The sequence below is a fragment of the Mustela nigripes genome, chromosome 13 (genome assembly GCF_022355385.1).
Source record: "Mustela nigripes isolate SB6536 chromosome 13, MUSNIG.SB6536, whole genome shotgun sequence".
In the NCBI taxonomy this organism is placed as follows: domain Eukaryota; kingdom Metazoa; phylum Chordata; class Mammalia; order Carnivora; family Mustelidae; genus Mustela; species Mustela nigripes.
This window is the reverse complement of record NC_081569.1, coordinates 130857662-130873599: the sequence shown is the minus strand read 5'-3', so window position 1 is coordinate 130873599 and position 15938 is coordinate 130857662. Positions and strand designations below refer to the sequence as shown.

Below are 15938 nucleotides of genomic sequence, written 5' to 3'. Positions count from 1 at the left end.
GAGAGTTATACACAGGAAAACTGTGTATACACAGGAGAAATGCCCATGCTATGTTGTGTAGTTTATTTTTAATTAACTAGGTTTTTTTGTTTAAGTTTGTTTTTGTTAGTCATCTCTACACTCAGTGTGGGGCTCAAACTCACAACACTGAGATCAGGAGTCACATGCTCTACTGACTGAGCCAGCCAGATGCCCCAATTAACTATATTTATATATTTTTTTAATTTTTTTTTTTGACAGAAAGAGAGATCATAGGCAGGCAGAGGGAGGCAGACAGAGAGAGAGAGGGAAGCAGGCTCCCTGCCGAGCAGAGAGCCCGATTCGGGGCTCGATCCCAGGACCCCAGGATCATGACCTGAGCCGAAGGCAGAGGCTTAACCCACTGAGCCACCCAGGCGCCCCACTGATTAACTATATTTTTAACTGAAAAATTTAAACTGAACACCTATGTGCCAGGCACTAGTTAATAGGGGCACCTGGCTGGCTCAGTCAGTAGAGCATGTGACTCCTGATCTCAGTGTTGTGAGTTCGAGCTCCACAATGAGTGCAGAGATTATTAAAAGGAAAAAAAAAAAAGAAAAAAATTTTTAAACACCAGCAAAAAAAAAAAAAAAAAAAAAAATTCACACAGGATGACACGGTAAATGATGAAAAATAAGTCTGTCTCCCATCCCAGAGACAGCCACTGTTCATGGTTTCTTAGGAATTTTTCCAGAAATGTTTTATATATATATATATATAAACTTATATGTGTGATTATTATTCTCTCTCACACACACACATATACATATACCCATCTTTTCCTTTTAAAAACTCTGTCTTACAGCTTGCTTTTTACACTTTTAAAAAAGATTTTGTTTATTTATTGAGAGAGAGAGAGCACACACATGAGCAGGTGGAGGGGGAAAAGGAGAAAGAGAATCCCAGGGGCGCCTGGGTGGCTCAGTGTGTTCAGCCTCTGCCTTCGGCTCAGGTCATGGTCTCAGGGTCCTGAGATCAAGCTCCTCATCGGGCTCTCTGCTCATTGGGGAGTCTGCTTCCCCCCACCCCCCACCTGCTGCTCTGCCTACTTCTGATCTCTGTCAAATAAATAAGATCTTAAAAAAAAAGAGAGAGAGAGAGAGAGAAACAGTATTCATTATTTTTTCACCACACCCAGTGCTCCATGCAGTCCGTGCCCTCTATAATACCCACCACCTGGTACCCCCACCCCCCCCCCCCCCCCGCCACTTCAAACCCCTCAGATTGTTTTTCAGAGTCCATAGTCTCTCGTGATTCACCTCCCCTTCCAATTTCCCCCAACACCCTTCTCCTCTTTAACACCCCTTGTCCTCCATGATATTTGTTAGGCTCCACAAATAAGTGAAACCATATGATAATTGATTCTCTCTGCTTGACTTATTTCATTCAGCATAATCTCTTCCAGTCCCGTCCATGTTGCTACAAAAGTTGGGTATTCATACTTTCTGATGGAGGCATAATACTCCATAGTGTATATGGACCACATCTTCCTTATCCATTTGTCCGTTGAAGGGCATCTTGGTTCTTTCCATGGTTTGGAAAAAACTATGTTTCCATAGTTTGCTGCTATAAACATTGGGGTACAGATGGCCCTTCTTTTCACGACATCTGTATCCTTGGGGTAAATACCCAGGAGTGCAATTGCAGGGTCATAGGGAAGCTCTATTTTTAATTTCTTGAGGAATCTCCACACTGTTCTCCAAAGAGGCTGCACGAACTTGCATTCCCACCAACAGTGTAAGAGGGTTCCCCTTTCTCCACATCCTCTCCAACACATGTTGTTTCCTATTTTGTTAATTTTGGCCATTCTAACTGGTGTGAGGTTATATCTCAATGTGGTTTTAATTTGAATCTCCCTGAGGGCTAATGATGATGAACATTTTTTCATGTGTCTGATAGCCATTTGTATATCTTGATTGAAGAAGTGTCTGTTCATATCTTCTGCCCATTTTTTTATATGTTTGCCTGTTTCGTGTGGGTTGAGTTTGAGGAGTTCACTATAGATCCTGGATATCAACCTTTTGTCTGTACTGTCATTTGCAAATATCTTTTCCCATTCCGTGGGTTGCTGCTAGAGATGCTGTGGCAGAGGGTGGGCCACACAGACCACAGTCCCAGGGCTCTGTTGTGCTGCCTGGCTGTGCAGGGATCCTTAATCTTAATCCCAAGCATGGAATGGGACTTGCTTTGCTTAAAGGCTTTGGTAAGGAGAGCTCCGGGTATGGAGCCCTCATCCAATGCTTTAGTGTGCTTCTTGAAGTCTTCTCATTACGCTCCAGTGAGCATCCTAGCCCATGTTTAAAAACAGAGCATATACTTGTCCTGGGGAACTCTAAGTTTCAAAATAGATAGGGACAGAAGACCACTGAGTGTGCTCCAAGACTCATTTCAGTGTTTCTTCCTTTTCATGCCTGTGAATGATGCATATTCCATTTCCTTTGCTTATAATCTATTTAAAATTCAGTATTACTCTTGTGATTTAAGCATTTCTTCTGTGCTTAAATCCAATAAACATTTTTTAATGGCTGTGAAAAAAAAAAAAGAGAGAGAGAATCCCCAGGAGACTCCCCGCTGAGCATGGACCTCGACACAGGGCTCCACCTCACGACCCTGAGATCCTGACCTGAGCCAAAATCAAGAGTCCCCCGATTAACTGACTGAGCCACCCAGGCACCTTAACTTTTTATGCTTTACAGTGTAGCTTGGAGACTGTTCCATACCATACATACCTATCTCATTTTTTCCCCCTGTAAAATACGCCACCTAAAGAGAACTATTTATTCAGTTCCCTACTGGTGGATATTTTAGTGGGCTTTAGGTCTTGTTAATACACAGACTCCAGCAATGAATATCCTTGGATATAGCCAAAATATGGTTAAGTTTAAAAGAAGTCAGAATCCATATTTTATTTTATTTTAAGATTTTATTTATTTGACAGACGGAGATCACATGTAGGCAGAAAGGCAGGAAGAGCGAGAGGAGGAAGCAGGTTCCCCGCTGAGCAGAGAGCCTGATGCGGGGCTCGATCCAAGAACCCTAGGATCACAACCTGAGCCAAAGGCAGAGGCTTTAACCCACTGAGCCACCCAGGCAGCCCCATATTTTATTTTTATAATGCATGTTTGTGTGTGTCTAAGTATACACCCATTGATAATAATTGGAATCTGTAGGAATTAGGAATACAAGGAATAAAAAGAACAAAGCCAGCATGTTTAAAGTGGGTTTTAAAAAAAGTGTCACCCACACAATAAAACCTTCCCAAAAGTTGTCTCCCAATATAGAAACAATCTCATCACCTTCTCTCAACTCTTGGTTCACACCTCGGTTATAGACAGAATATTCCTGCCTCTCGCTCCTGCATGCCTGCCTAGTGATCCTCCTGTCCAGCATGACCCAGCCCAACACCTGGCACATAGAAGGTGTTCAGTAAACACTTTTAGAATGAAGTTAACCCTCTAACCCCCAGTTTCCCTGTATATTTGGGAAAGCGGAGCTGCAGTTCACAGCCATCATGAGAAATTACCGAGTGGTGTGAATGTTCTTGAAAAAGACAAAACAGGTGCCTGGGCGGCTCAGTGGGTTAAGTACCTGCCTTAAGCTCAGTTCATGATCTGAGTCCATGGGTCTCCCTGCTCCATGGGGGATCTGCTTTTCCCTTTCCCTCTGCTTCTGCCTGCTGCTCCCACTGCTTATGTGGGTTCACTCTCTGTCAAATAAATAAATAAAATCCTAAAAAAGACAAAGATGAAACAGTATATAAAAATACTCAAGAATAATCACTTAATCTGAAATGTATCCTATGGGCTGACAAGGTCAAAATACCTGTAGTGTAGCCGGTTCAAAGGCCTGACGCAGCTTCCCCGTATGACACCAGCATGTTCAATTTGCTTCCAGACAAAAGAGGACAGAGCAGGAGGAATAGAGTTGTTAGCTGAGCAGAGTCCTGCTGTCATGTCTTCTAGATTCGAAACCATCTGGGCTTGTTCCCAATCCAGAAGTAAACCATTTTTGAAAGGTTCTGCCCCCTGAGTTCCACGTCTGTTAAAAAGTTGGAGCCTTGGGGTGCCTGAGTGGCTCAATCCTTAAGGGTCTGCTTTCAGCTCAGGTCATGATCCCAGGGTCCTGGGATCAAGCCCCACATCGGGCTCTTTGCTCAACAAGGAATCCTGCTTCTGTCTCTGCCTCTGCCCCTGCTCATGTGCTCTCTCTTGCTCACTCTGTGTCTCTCAAATAAATAAATAAAATCTTAAAAAAAAAAAAAAAAGAGTTAAAGGATAATTCATTCAGGGGTGCCTGGCTAACTCAGTCAGTAAAACATGCAATGCTTGGTGGGGTGCCTGGGTGGCTCAGTGGGTTAAGCCGCTGCCTTCGGCTTGGGTCATGATCTTGGGGTCCTGGGATCAAGTCCCGCATCGGGCTCTCTACTAAGCGGGGAGCCTGCTTCCCTCTCTCTCTCTCTGCCTGCCTCTCCGACTACTTGTGATTTCTCTCTGTCAAATAAATAAATAAAATCTTTAAAAAAAAAAAAAAAACATGCACCGCTTGGTCTCAGGAATTATGAGTTCAAGTCCCACACTGGGCATGGAGCCTATTTTGAGTAAATTAAAAAAAAAAAAAAAAAAGATTACTCTGGTTGCTGCTATATGGAGAATGAGGAGCTAGAATGGAGGTAGGGAAATCAGTGAGGAGGTTATCTGGTAGGAGGAAATAATGGTTGAAACTAGGGAATGGTAGCTGTGGAGACATGGTTCTCAACCATGGTGATTTTGTCCCTCCCTGTCCTTCCCCTACTACCCAGGCCAGGGACATTTGGTGTCAGCTGGAGACATTTTTGGTTGTCACAACCAGGAAGATGCTACTAGCATCTATTGGGGAAAGACCACAGATGCAGCCGAGCATCCAGCAGCAAAGCACTGGCCAGCTCTCAGAACAAAGAGTTGCCTAATCCAGAATGTCCAAAGTATGGCAGCTAAGAAACCTTGCTTTGGAGGAAGTGAGAAGCATCCGATGTGGGATGCCCTTTGAAACTGGAATGCATAGGGCGCCTGGGTGGCTCAGTCGGTTGGGCGACTTCCTTCAGCTCTGGTCATGATCCTGGAGTCCCAGGATCGAGTCCCACCTCAGCTTTGTGGGGAGTCTGCTTCTCCCTCTGACTTTCTCCCCTCTCATGTTCTCTCTCTCACTCTCAAATAAATAAATAAAATATATTAAAAAAAAAAAACAAAACAAAAAAAGAAAAGAAACTAGAATGGAAATAATTTGAGTTTCGGTGTGGGGAATGAGAGAAAGAGGAATCAAGAGTGATTCTAAGCCTTTGGCCTGGACAACCGAGTGAATGAGGGTACTATTTACTGGGATGGGAAACTCTGAAGGAAGAACAGATTCTGGGTAGGGACAGGTGGTAAGTCATGAGTCTGTTTACGGATGGGCTGAATCAAAGATGCCTACTGGACACCCAGTGGTGATGTTACACAGGCAATTGGCTGTTTAGGCTTGAGTTCAGGAGAGATATGAGTGGGTGCTATCAACGTGGGAATCATCAGAAATAAAGGTTGGATTTTAAATCAGTAGATTACAAGAGATCACCTAAGAAGTGACTATAGACAGAGAAGGACTGAGCCCTGTGGACTTTCACATCTAGGAGTACGACCAGGACAGGAGGAGGAAGAGGCAGCCCAGGAGATGGGGAAGCAGCAGCAGGGAAGGAAGGGGAGAAAACCAGGTGAGGGTGGTGCCTGGGAGCCAAGGGAAGCAGGCACTACCAGCTGCCTCAAATACTGCTATAGGGTTACGGAGACAGAAACAGAATTGCCCACTGGAACTGCACGGCGAAGGTTAGCAGCAGCTTTGCCAAAGGCAGGTTCCATGGAGAGAGTTTAGGAGAGAGGAGGTGAGCAGTAGAAATAGGCAATGAGGAAAAGATAATTCTGAGTTGTGCCATTAAAAAAAAAAAAAGCAACAGACTATGTGCCAATAGTCAGAGGAGGATCGGAGGTCAAGGATGGAAAAATACAAGGCATTTGTAGGCTGAAGGAAAGATCTAGAAGAGAAGGGGAAATTGTCAATGTGGACCTCCATTGTATCCTTACTACTTTTCAGGAGCTGTGGTAGGCATTATATTTTTTATATGGATTCCTCAATTGTACACCAAACCAATGAGGAAGATAATGCGGTCATCCCCATTTCCCAGAAGACAAATTGAGGCACGGAGAGGAAGGGTTAGTACATGGCCACGGTTTCATGACCAGTAAGTGGTGGAACTTGTCTATAACCAAGAGGTCTGACTCTGGAGCCCTTGTGTTCATTTTCTCCTTCATCTGAATTTATCTCTTATGGCAAGATATAACCACTAGCTAAATTTCATATCTGTCATCCTGTGTTATATCCCTTCAGAGGAAAACAAAACTATGGACCCTTCATAAATTTTTTTTTAAGATTATATTTATTTAGTTGACACAGAGAAATGCAGCTAGAGAGGGAACACTAGCAGGGGGAGTGGGAGAGGGAGAAGAAAGCTTTCTGCCGAGCAGGGAGCCCAATGAGGGCCTTGATCCCAGGATCCTGGGATCATGACCTGAGCCTCCCATGTGCCCCACTATGGACCCTTCAAGACTTGGCTGAAGCGAATCTTCTGGAATTTGTATCTGACTTCTCCCACCCCGACCCCCTCTGTTTTGGACCAAATATCTATCACCCACCACCCACCTAATGGCGTCTGTTTACTTACCTGTCTGTGCTCCTCAAGGGCAGGGGCTGCGTCTAATTCATCTTTTTATCTCTGGCTGGCAGGACAGGCCCTCCAGCTATAAATACCTGTCAAGGAGTTGAATGGATGAATGACTGAAGGAATGTGAAGTTACTAGGAATGTTTGCAACCGTAAGACCGCAGAATATGGGCATCTAAATTTGCAAGCTGGGTACATACCGAAGTGCTCTCAAAAATCAGAGCACAGGGGTGCCTGGGTGGCTCAGTGGGTTAAGCCTTTGCCTTCAGCTCAGGTCATGATCTCAGGGTCCTGGGATTGAGCCCGGCATCATCGGGCTCTCTGCTCAGCAGGGAGCCTGCTTCCTCCTCTCTTTCTGCCTGCCTCTCTGCCTACTTGTGATCTCTGTCAAATAAATAAATAAATAATCTTTAAAAAAAAAAAAAAAAAAGACTTCTTAAAAAAAAAAAAATTCAGAGTGCAGAGGACTCCCTGAGGAGTGGAGGCTTGTGGCTGAGGTGCTTGCTAGGGATGTAACTGCCCCCAGACCCTTTACTCAGCATGTCTGAGGCGGAGCCCAAAACTTAGTTTAAGAAGGTGCTTCCCTTTTCAAAGAATCCCATGCGTGTACTCTGTGGTCTTACCACTGGAAGGCACCAGGCAATCAGGAGATTTGGATTCCAGTTCACATTCCCCACTTAACGTGCGTGTGGATAGAGTTGCCAGATAAAATACTGCATATGCAATCTCTGAGGTCTGCTATATTAAAAAAAATTACTCGTTTATATGAAATTCAAATTTCACTGGGCCCCTACACGTTTATTTGCCAATCTGGCAACATTCCAACTGGGTGACCTTGGCCAAGCTACCTAATAACCCCTTCGATCTTCAGGATCCTTATTTATAAAATGGAGACATTTTTGAGCTTTCCTCATGGTCATGAGGATTAAATAAGGTCTTTAAAGTGCTTCGTCAGCGGATGGCACATACTAAGCGCCCAATAAATGAGTTAGAATTTACAACATTTAGGGTGCCAGGTGGCTCAGTGGTTAAGCCGCTGCCTTCGGCTCAGGTCATGATCTCAGGGTCCTGGGATCGAGTCCCGCATCGGGCTCTCTGCTCAGCAGGGAGCCTGCTTCCTCCCCTCTCTCTCTCTCTGCCTGCCTCTCTGCCTACTTGTGATTTCTCTCTGTCAAATAAATAAATAAATAAAATCTTTAAAAAAAAAAAAAAAAGAATTTACAACATTTATTTTAATTTCCTTTTCTCCCAGAGCATTAAAATACAATCTATCAAATTAGATTTACACACAACTTCTCAGAAACGCATCAGGTAAATGGTCAGTTAATGTGAGTCTGGGCAAATGGTGGGATGGGAACTATGGAGAGATCTAGTCAGCCCTGAGCCCCAAAGAGAGGGTTAATGGAGGACCTCCACAGTCTCATTCAGCTGCTAATTTCTCAGTCAGATCTTGGAGTTTTCCCAAATCAGCCAGCCAGTAAAGATGTGATCCTTCCAGAAACCAGTAGGTGGGAGTGTGTACATTTGGGGACAGAAGTAGGATTCGGCAGGATCGGTCAAATGATACCGCAGCTTTTTCCCGTTTGTTTATAGAACAATGTTAGGTTTGAGAAAGCTCTGGGCCGGGCACTGTTCAAGGGGAGAGTCACTGCGGCCCACAAAACTGCCGACTACATTACCCTATAGAGGACCCCGCCCTTATAGGCAGATTTGGGCGTACACTGTGTAGAAAGAAAAACAGACTCTGTACGTTGAAAGACAGCAAAAAGCCCAAAGCGGGGCACCTGGCCGGTTAGTCAGTAGAAGACTCCCTCTTGGTCTCTGGGTTGTTGTGAGTTCAAGCCCCACGTGGGGTGTGGAGAGGACTTAAAAATAAAATCTTAGGGCGCCTGGGTGGCTCAGTGGGTTAAAGCCTCTGCCTTCGGCTCAGGTCATGATTCCAGGGTCCTGGAATCGAGGCCCGCATCGGGCTCTCTGCTCAGCAGGGAGCCTGCTTCCTCCTCTTTCTCTGCCTGCCTCTCTGCCTACTTGTGATCTCTCTCTGTCCAATAAATAAATAAAAATCTTTAAAAAAAAATAAAAGGAAAAAAAATAAAATAAAATCTTAAAAAAAAAAAAAAAGCCAAAGCAAGTAACAGGCCAAAAGAAAAAAATCTGCAGACTGTATTAACAAAGAACTTCAGAATGTATAAAGGTGTTCCACCAATCATTAAACCAAAGACCCATAAAAAGCCCATAAAACCTTAAAAGAAAAGTGGGTGCCCCGGATGCCTGGGTGGCTCAGTCGCTAAGCATCTGCCTTTGGCTCAGTTCATGATCCCAAGGTCCTGGGATCGAGCCCCGCATAGGGCTCCTTGCTTTTCCCTCATAGGGCTCCTTGCTTTTCCCTCTCGCACTCCCTCTGCTTGTGTTCCCTCTCTAGCTGCATTTCTCTCTGTCAACTAAATAAATATAATCTTAAAAAAAGAAGAAGAAGAAGAAAAGAGAAAGACGGGTGGCCGATATGAAGAGACAACTCACATAAGATATGCAAATGGCCAATATACATACAAAAAAAGATTAATCTGTCTAGCAACAGGGAAATAGAAATCGAAACAAGACTGTAGGGAGGTTCCGCCTTATTTTCCTAGGACTATTATGGGGAATAACTTAGTATTCATTGAGCATCTATTCTGTGCCAAGAATTGTGCTAAGAGCTTTCTAAACATTAACTTAGCGTTTAATTTGTACAAGAACCTTGAGAGGGAAGAACAAAGGGAATTTCCATTCTACCTACAGAGCACTCAGGCTTGGGAAGGTTTGAGACTTGCCTTGAACACACTCAGCTGGGACGGTCAGAGCAGGGTTCGGACTCAGGTTTGTGTGGCTCCCAGTCCTTCCTCTCCCCACACTGCTTTTTCTAAGACTTCGGTCCAAGCAACATCTAAATGCTTGCATGTGGTGTTTTGGAGAAGGTGCTGGAAGCCAGAGAGGAGCAGACAAAGAAAAACAAACAAAAAGCTCCAAAAATCAAACGGGCTTGGGAGGAGGCCTGGCGAAGCAGCGTTCTTTGGCAGAGCGAGCAAAGCTGGGATTTGGGACCAGGCGAGAGGGAGAGGGGCGGCTGGAGGCCCACTGGGGGGCGGGGAACCAGTTCACGGCCGCATTCAAAGCAGGATGGAGTCTGGCTGGCCTGAAGGTTCACAGCCTTAGAGGGAGAACCTGAGGAATCTGTTTGTCAGTCCACTGCATGCTGAGTTGCAATTCTTATTTCTAAACCTTCCAGGCCAGAGTCCGCATCTCCCTCCCCCACCCTCGCACCTGCTGGCAGCAGGGGCCTCCGATGAATGGACAAGTTCCACGGATTCTTGCCCCTTCCCCCACATTTTACATAGCCAAGACCAGGGACAAAAGGCGCCCGAGGTCTGGGCTCCCTCCTTGGGCTCTTGCCAGCTCCGGAGAGTGCTAGACAGCTGGAGCCATGCTCCGCGCCGCACCATTTACAGTTTTTACAGCTTCCCCATTGTCAACGCCACTCCCCTCTTTCCCACTCGGCCCTGGACTCTCGTCCACGAGACCCCCGGACCCTCGTCACAGTTGAGGGTACTTGTCTGGAGGTTCAGGGTACTTGCCGGGGAAACGGGGCCAAGGCAGGAATAGCAACGGGGACACCAGGCTCAAGTCCCCAGGCTAGAATGCGGCAGCGGCGGCGGAAGGAGCAGGCCCTTTGTCCTAGGACAGAACGTCCCACCCAGCAGCCGCCATGCTAGTAGCCTCCAGCATCTCGGTTCCAGGCCTCACGTGGGGACTGTCCTGGAGGATGTTGGTTCCTATCTTTTTGCTAGGCTTCCTAATCTGCTCATAAATGCAGCCACTATTTATTAAGAACTGAGAACGGCGCTGAGTGCCTTTATATCTGGTCCCTTAGGTGAATCTCAAAACAACCCAGGTGAGTATGAGCCACATTTTCCAGGTGAGGCAAGGGCTCAGAGGCGAGGCTTGCCCCAAGCCTCCACGCAGTCAGGGGCCGTCAGCTACCAGCAGCAGCGCAAGATATGAGCCCAGGTCTTTCCCCTCACTCCCTACTCCCTACCCCCTACCCCCTACCCCATACCTTGAGTGTAAGTCTGAGCACGCTCCCGGTAACCCCTACCTCACATTCTCCTGCACAACTCCTCAGACTCTATTGTTTACATGTTTACCAACTAGCTCCAAAATCAGGCCATCACCCTGACCCTTCCTGGGGCGTCAGGACTGACCCCACCTGAGCACTCCTTGCCCTCCTAAGATGGCCTCCTGAAGAGCCCACATTTTGTTTCAAACACTAGGTCTGCAGGGCAGGCCAGGAAAAGGGACAGTTCTTCCTCACCTCTGTGAGAAGCCCTGTCAAGATTCGACCATGGCTCTGGGATTTGCTGCCCCCTGACCCTCTTTCATTTCTTTCAGGCCCTGCCTCTGTGGACAGGGCCTAGCTTCAGTCAAAATGAGTGCTGGTTGATTCTCACTGGCATGTTCCACCTCTTCTGATAGTTCACAAAGTGCCTCCAACTTCCTAGGTCACGGGCCAACACATCAAAAGGCACCCTGCGGGGAGAGGAAGGATGACTCTGCACCTTGGCCCCCTCCTGCCTCCCATGGAAGAGCTGAAGTCTAGTCCCGGATGTCGTGGCCAGCAGCAGCCCTGCCAGTCCTCAGGATCCTCAAGGATCCCGTCCTCAGAAGCCACTTCGTCACAATAAGTCCACGTATGCACAGAGCAAAAGACAACATGAGGTGCTTCCTTTGTTCATTGACCGAAACCCAGAAATAAATACGTAAGTGTATACTTACCTATATATTATGTTCTTTGACTAAGCAATTTCACCTCATGAATCTTATAGAAATGTTTGCACAATATGTGCAAATATGTCTCCTGCACATTGTGTATAATACAAAACTACTGGAAACAACCTAAATGTCCAGTTCCAAGGGATTGCTTAAATACATGAATATAATCCCTACGATGAAATATTCTGTAGCTGGCGCACCTGCGTGGCTCAGATGGTTAAGAGCCTGACTCTTGGTTTGGACTCAGGTCAGGACCTCAGCGTCGTGGGACTGAGCCCTGCCTCCTCCTCTGACTTGGGATCCTTTCCTTCTTCTTCTTCTTCCCCTTCTGCCTCTCCCTGACGCATGCTCGTGCTTGTGTGCACTCTCCCTCTCAAAAACAAACAAACAAAATATATGTATACACACACACACACACACACACACACACACACACACATATATATATTCTGCAGTTATTAAATGTGTGAAGTAATTGGAACACCTGGCCGGCTCAGTCAGTAGAGCATGTGTCTTTTTTTTTTTTTTTTTTTTTTTTTAAAGATTCCATTTATTTATTTGAGAGAGAGAGAGAGAGTGGGCATAAGAAGGGGGAGGATCAGAGGGAGAAGCAGAAGCAGACTCCCTACCAAACAGGGAGAGACTCGATCCCGGGATTCCAGGATCATGATCTGAGCCAAAGGCAGTCGCTCAACCAACAGAGCCACCCAGGTGCCCGAGCATGTGACTCTTGATCTCAGGGTGGTCAATTAGAGCCCCATACTAGGTACAGAGATTACTAAATAAATAAAGTCTTTATATATATACACACACACACATACACGTATATATGTGTGTGTGTGTATGGAATACCTGGGAATTAAAAAAAAAAAAAATCCCGAGGCCCAGGTTGTACTCCAGATTATATCACAATTTCTTGGGGTGGGAGGGTGGCACTTCTTTTTTTAACCTCTTCAGGTGATTCCTACGAGTGGCCAACTTGGGAAATACCACCTTAAAGAAACAGACGATAGGGGGCGCCTGGGTGGCTCAGCCTGGGTGGCTCAGCAGGTTAAAGCCTCTGGGTTCTGGAATGGAGCCCAACATTGGGCTCTCTGCTCAGCAGGGAGCCTGCTTCCTCCCCTCTCTCTCTGCCTGCTTCTCTGCCTACTTGTGATCTCTGTCTGTCAAATAAATAAATAAAATCTTAAAAAAAAAAATCCAGAAGGAAGGAAAGATTGACAAAGGAAAATGAGGTTGTAAATGCTTCACATGGAATTGAAACCGATACTACCTGCCCTTCTTCTGGAAAAAGAAAGGGTCTGGGTCACCTGGAATTATTCCTGCACTTCTGTCAGCATAGCCCTTAGCGATACCAAACTTTCTGATGGCACCTGAAGTATTCTAGAAGTTGATCGCTTCACTTCTGGAGATCAAGTCGCCAGGGCAGAAATGAAAGAAAAAGTCCATGTTGCTGCCGTATTCCAGAGGCCATGAGCTGCCCCCTTGTTAGCACACTGGGAGCACAGATAAAGCGCTTTGCACAGGGCTTGACGCGGTAGAGGCACTCAGAAACCGGTAGCTTATTCATTTTCAGGAACGAAAGGAGAGATGAGCCCTGAGCACCCCGCAGTTGGACATTCTACCGCACAATCCACCCAAAGGAGCCCCAGCAGCAAACATTGACATCTCTCTCTCTCTCTCTTTTTTCAAGTAATCGCTCTACCCAACGAAGGGCTTGAACACAAGACCCTGAGATCAAGAGTCAGAGGCTCTACTAACTGAGCCAGCCAGGTGCCCCCACACCATCACTTCTTAGGGACATTTGGGGCTGGACGATAACTGTGATGAGCCCTCCCTGTCCCACCGGAGGAAGGGTCTGCGGGACCAAAGTCGTCCAGGATCACTCTGTTTGGAGGTGATAGAACACGTTAAGAGATTGTGCCAAAATGTGGTTCTGGAAGACCTGAAGTGGAGCCCACACCATGAAGGAAAAGGAAACTACCTCTGAGCCCAAGGGAAGTGTCAGAGGCTTTGGGCGTTTGCTGGGCACTGCAGATGGATCGGGCAGAGGACCCCTCCCATTTTCCACTCCCAAACCTTCCATTCCCTCCTCCCTCAAAACAAGTGCTGCTTAACCTGGTGTTCACAGCTGTTTCCCGGCCTGGCAGCCAAGTGGATCTTCCCACCTCACAGGATTGGGTTCGGGTCTTACTCTTTTTCCCTTCTCTTGAAAAAGGAAGGTGCCCTTGGGCATTGTCTGTTGTTTCTTCTTACCCTTTTCACACCCCTTGAATTGAACTGGCAAAAAACAGGGATTTACTGACCCCACCCCACCCCACCCCCCCTGCACCGTGAGATATAGCAGCGAGGGGGGATCACATCAGTCCCGGAGGGTCTGTCTTGGGTCATCCATGGCTCCTTCCACTTGGAATCCCTGCTCTGTCATCCGTGTCTCCTGGGCAGGGTGGCTCCCATGACACCTTCTCAGGAAGCCTCCACAGGTCTCAGCTTCTGGGTCCTCTTGGCGCTTGCACACCTTTACTGCATGGCTTACCGTAGTCTGTACTTGGGTTATAGCCATGGGTATGTGTGTCTCCCCGACTAGACCGAGCATTTCCTTGAAGACAGAAACAATCTTTTGCTTATCTTTGTATTCTTCAAGCACTGAACACAGTGACTGACATATTAAAAATATATTTATGTAGTTGTTTGCTTGTACTCTTTACAAAAAAAGATTTGAGGTCTCTTATTTAAAATACCTATACAATTGCAGAAATGGGGCTGAAGAAATATGAGGGTAAGGAAATCCTAGAATGAGAGCCAATAATAATCATAAAAATAATGACAATACCAAGGCACCTGGTTTGGTTGGTTGACTGAGTGTCCGACTCCTGATTTTGGCTCAGGTCATGATCTCAGGGTCGTGGGCTCTGCACTCTGCAGGGAGTCTGCTGCTTTCTCTCCACTCCCCCTCTGCCCCTCCCCTCACTCATGCTCTCTTTAAAAAAAAAAAAAAAAAAAAAAACTTAAAAAAAAAAGAAATAATATTTGAGTGCTTAGTAGAAGCTGAGTACTGTTCTAATTGATTTATTATTTTTAATTTTTTTAAAAGATTTTATTTTATTTGACAGAGATCACAAGTAGGCAGAGAAGCAGGCAGAGAAAGAGGAGGAAGCAGGCTTCCTGCCAAGCAGAGAGCCAGATGGGGTCTGGATCCCAGGACCCTGGGATCATGACCTGAGCTGAAGGCAGAGGCTTAACCCACTGAGCCACCCAGGTGCCCTTGTAATAACTATTTTAAGGGCCAACTAAAACTGACTGAGCTTTTTCTCTGCGCTCACTGCTGTACTAAATGCTTTCTTTGCATTTCCTTATTTAATCCTTATCACAATCTGTGAGGTAATTATCATCATAATCACCATTTTACGGGTGAGGAAACTGAGCTTTGGAGAGGTGAATTTGTTCCTGGGGGTAGAGCTGGTTTTAAGCTCAGGCTTATTAGATTCTGAAGTCAGTACCTTTTTTTTTTTAAGATTTATTTCTTTATTTTATTTTATTATTATTATTTTTAACGATTTTATTCATTTATTTGACAGACAGAGATAACAAGTAGGCAGAGAAGCAGGCAGAGAGAGGAAGGGAAGCAGGCTCCCTGCTGAGGGGCTTGATCCAGGACCCTGGGATCATGACCTGAGCTGAAGGCAGGGGCTTTAACGCACTGAGCCATCCAGGTGCCCCAAGATTTATTGATTTATTTATTTGAGAGAGAGAGAGAGAAAGAGAAAATGCGGGGGGGGGGGGGGGCGGGGGGAGAGGGAGAGAAGCAGACTCCCCGCTGAGCAGGGAGCTGGCCCAGGGCTGGATCTCAGGAATCTGAGATCATTACCTGACCCAACATGAAGAGTCAGAGACTCAACAACTGAGCCACCCACTAGCCCCTAAAGCCAGAACTTTTAATCTAAATCTCTACAGCCTCAGAAATTCTGAATACAGTGGCATCTGGCTGATTTGGTAGAGCATGAGACACTTGATCTTGGGTCATGAGTTGGAACCCCACAGTGGGCATGGAGTTTACTTAAATAAGAAAAAAAGAAAAATTCTTTTAAAAATTATTTATTTAGGGACGCCTGGGGTGGCTCAGTTGGTTAAGCGGCTGCCTTTGGCTCAGGTCATGATCCCAGCGTTCTGGGATCAAGTCCTGCATCTGGCTCCTTGCTCGGCAGGGAACCTGCTTCTCCCTCTGCCTCTGCCTGCCATTCTGTCTGCCTGTGCTTGCTCTCTCGCCCTCTCTCTCTGATAAATAAATTTTAAAAAATTATTTATTTATTTGAGAGAGACACACAACAAGAGAGGGAACACAAGTGGGGAGAGCAAGAGAGGGAGAAGCAACCTTCCCACTGAGCA

The 15938-nt window shown here is 46.1% G+C and overlaps 1 long non-coding RNA gene across 1 annotated transcript; it reads left to right on the top strand.

The window, feature by feature from the left end:
- The first annotated feature begins 9534 nt into the window (after positions 1-9534).
- Positions 9535-11554, top strand: LOC131998902 (uncharacterized). The gene is made up of 2 exons (XR_009398917.1): positions 9535-9602; positions 11282-11554. It is a non-coding gene; the product is annotated as an uncharacterized LOC131998902 (long non-coding RNA).
- Positions 11555-15938: the final 4384 nt, after the last annotated feature.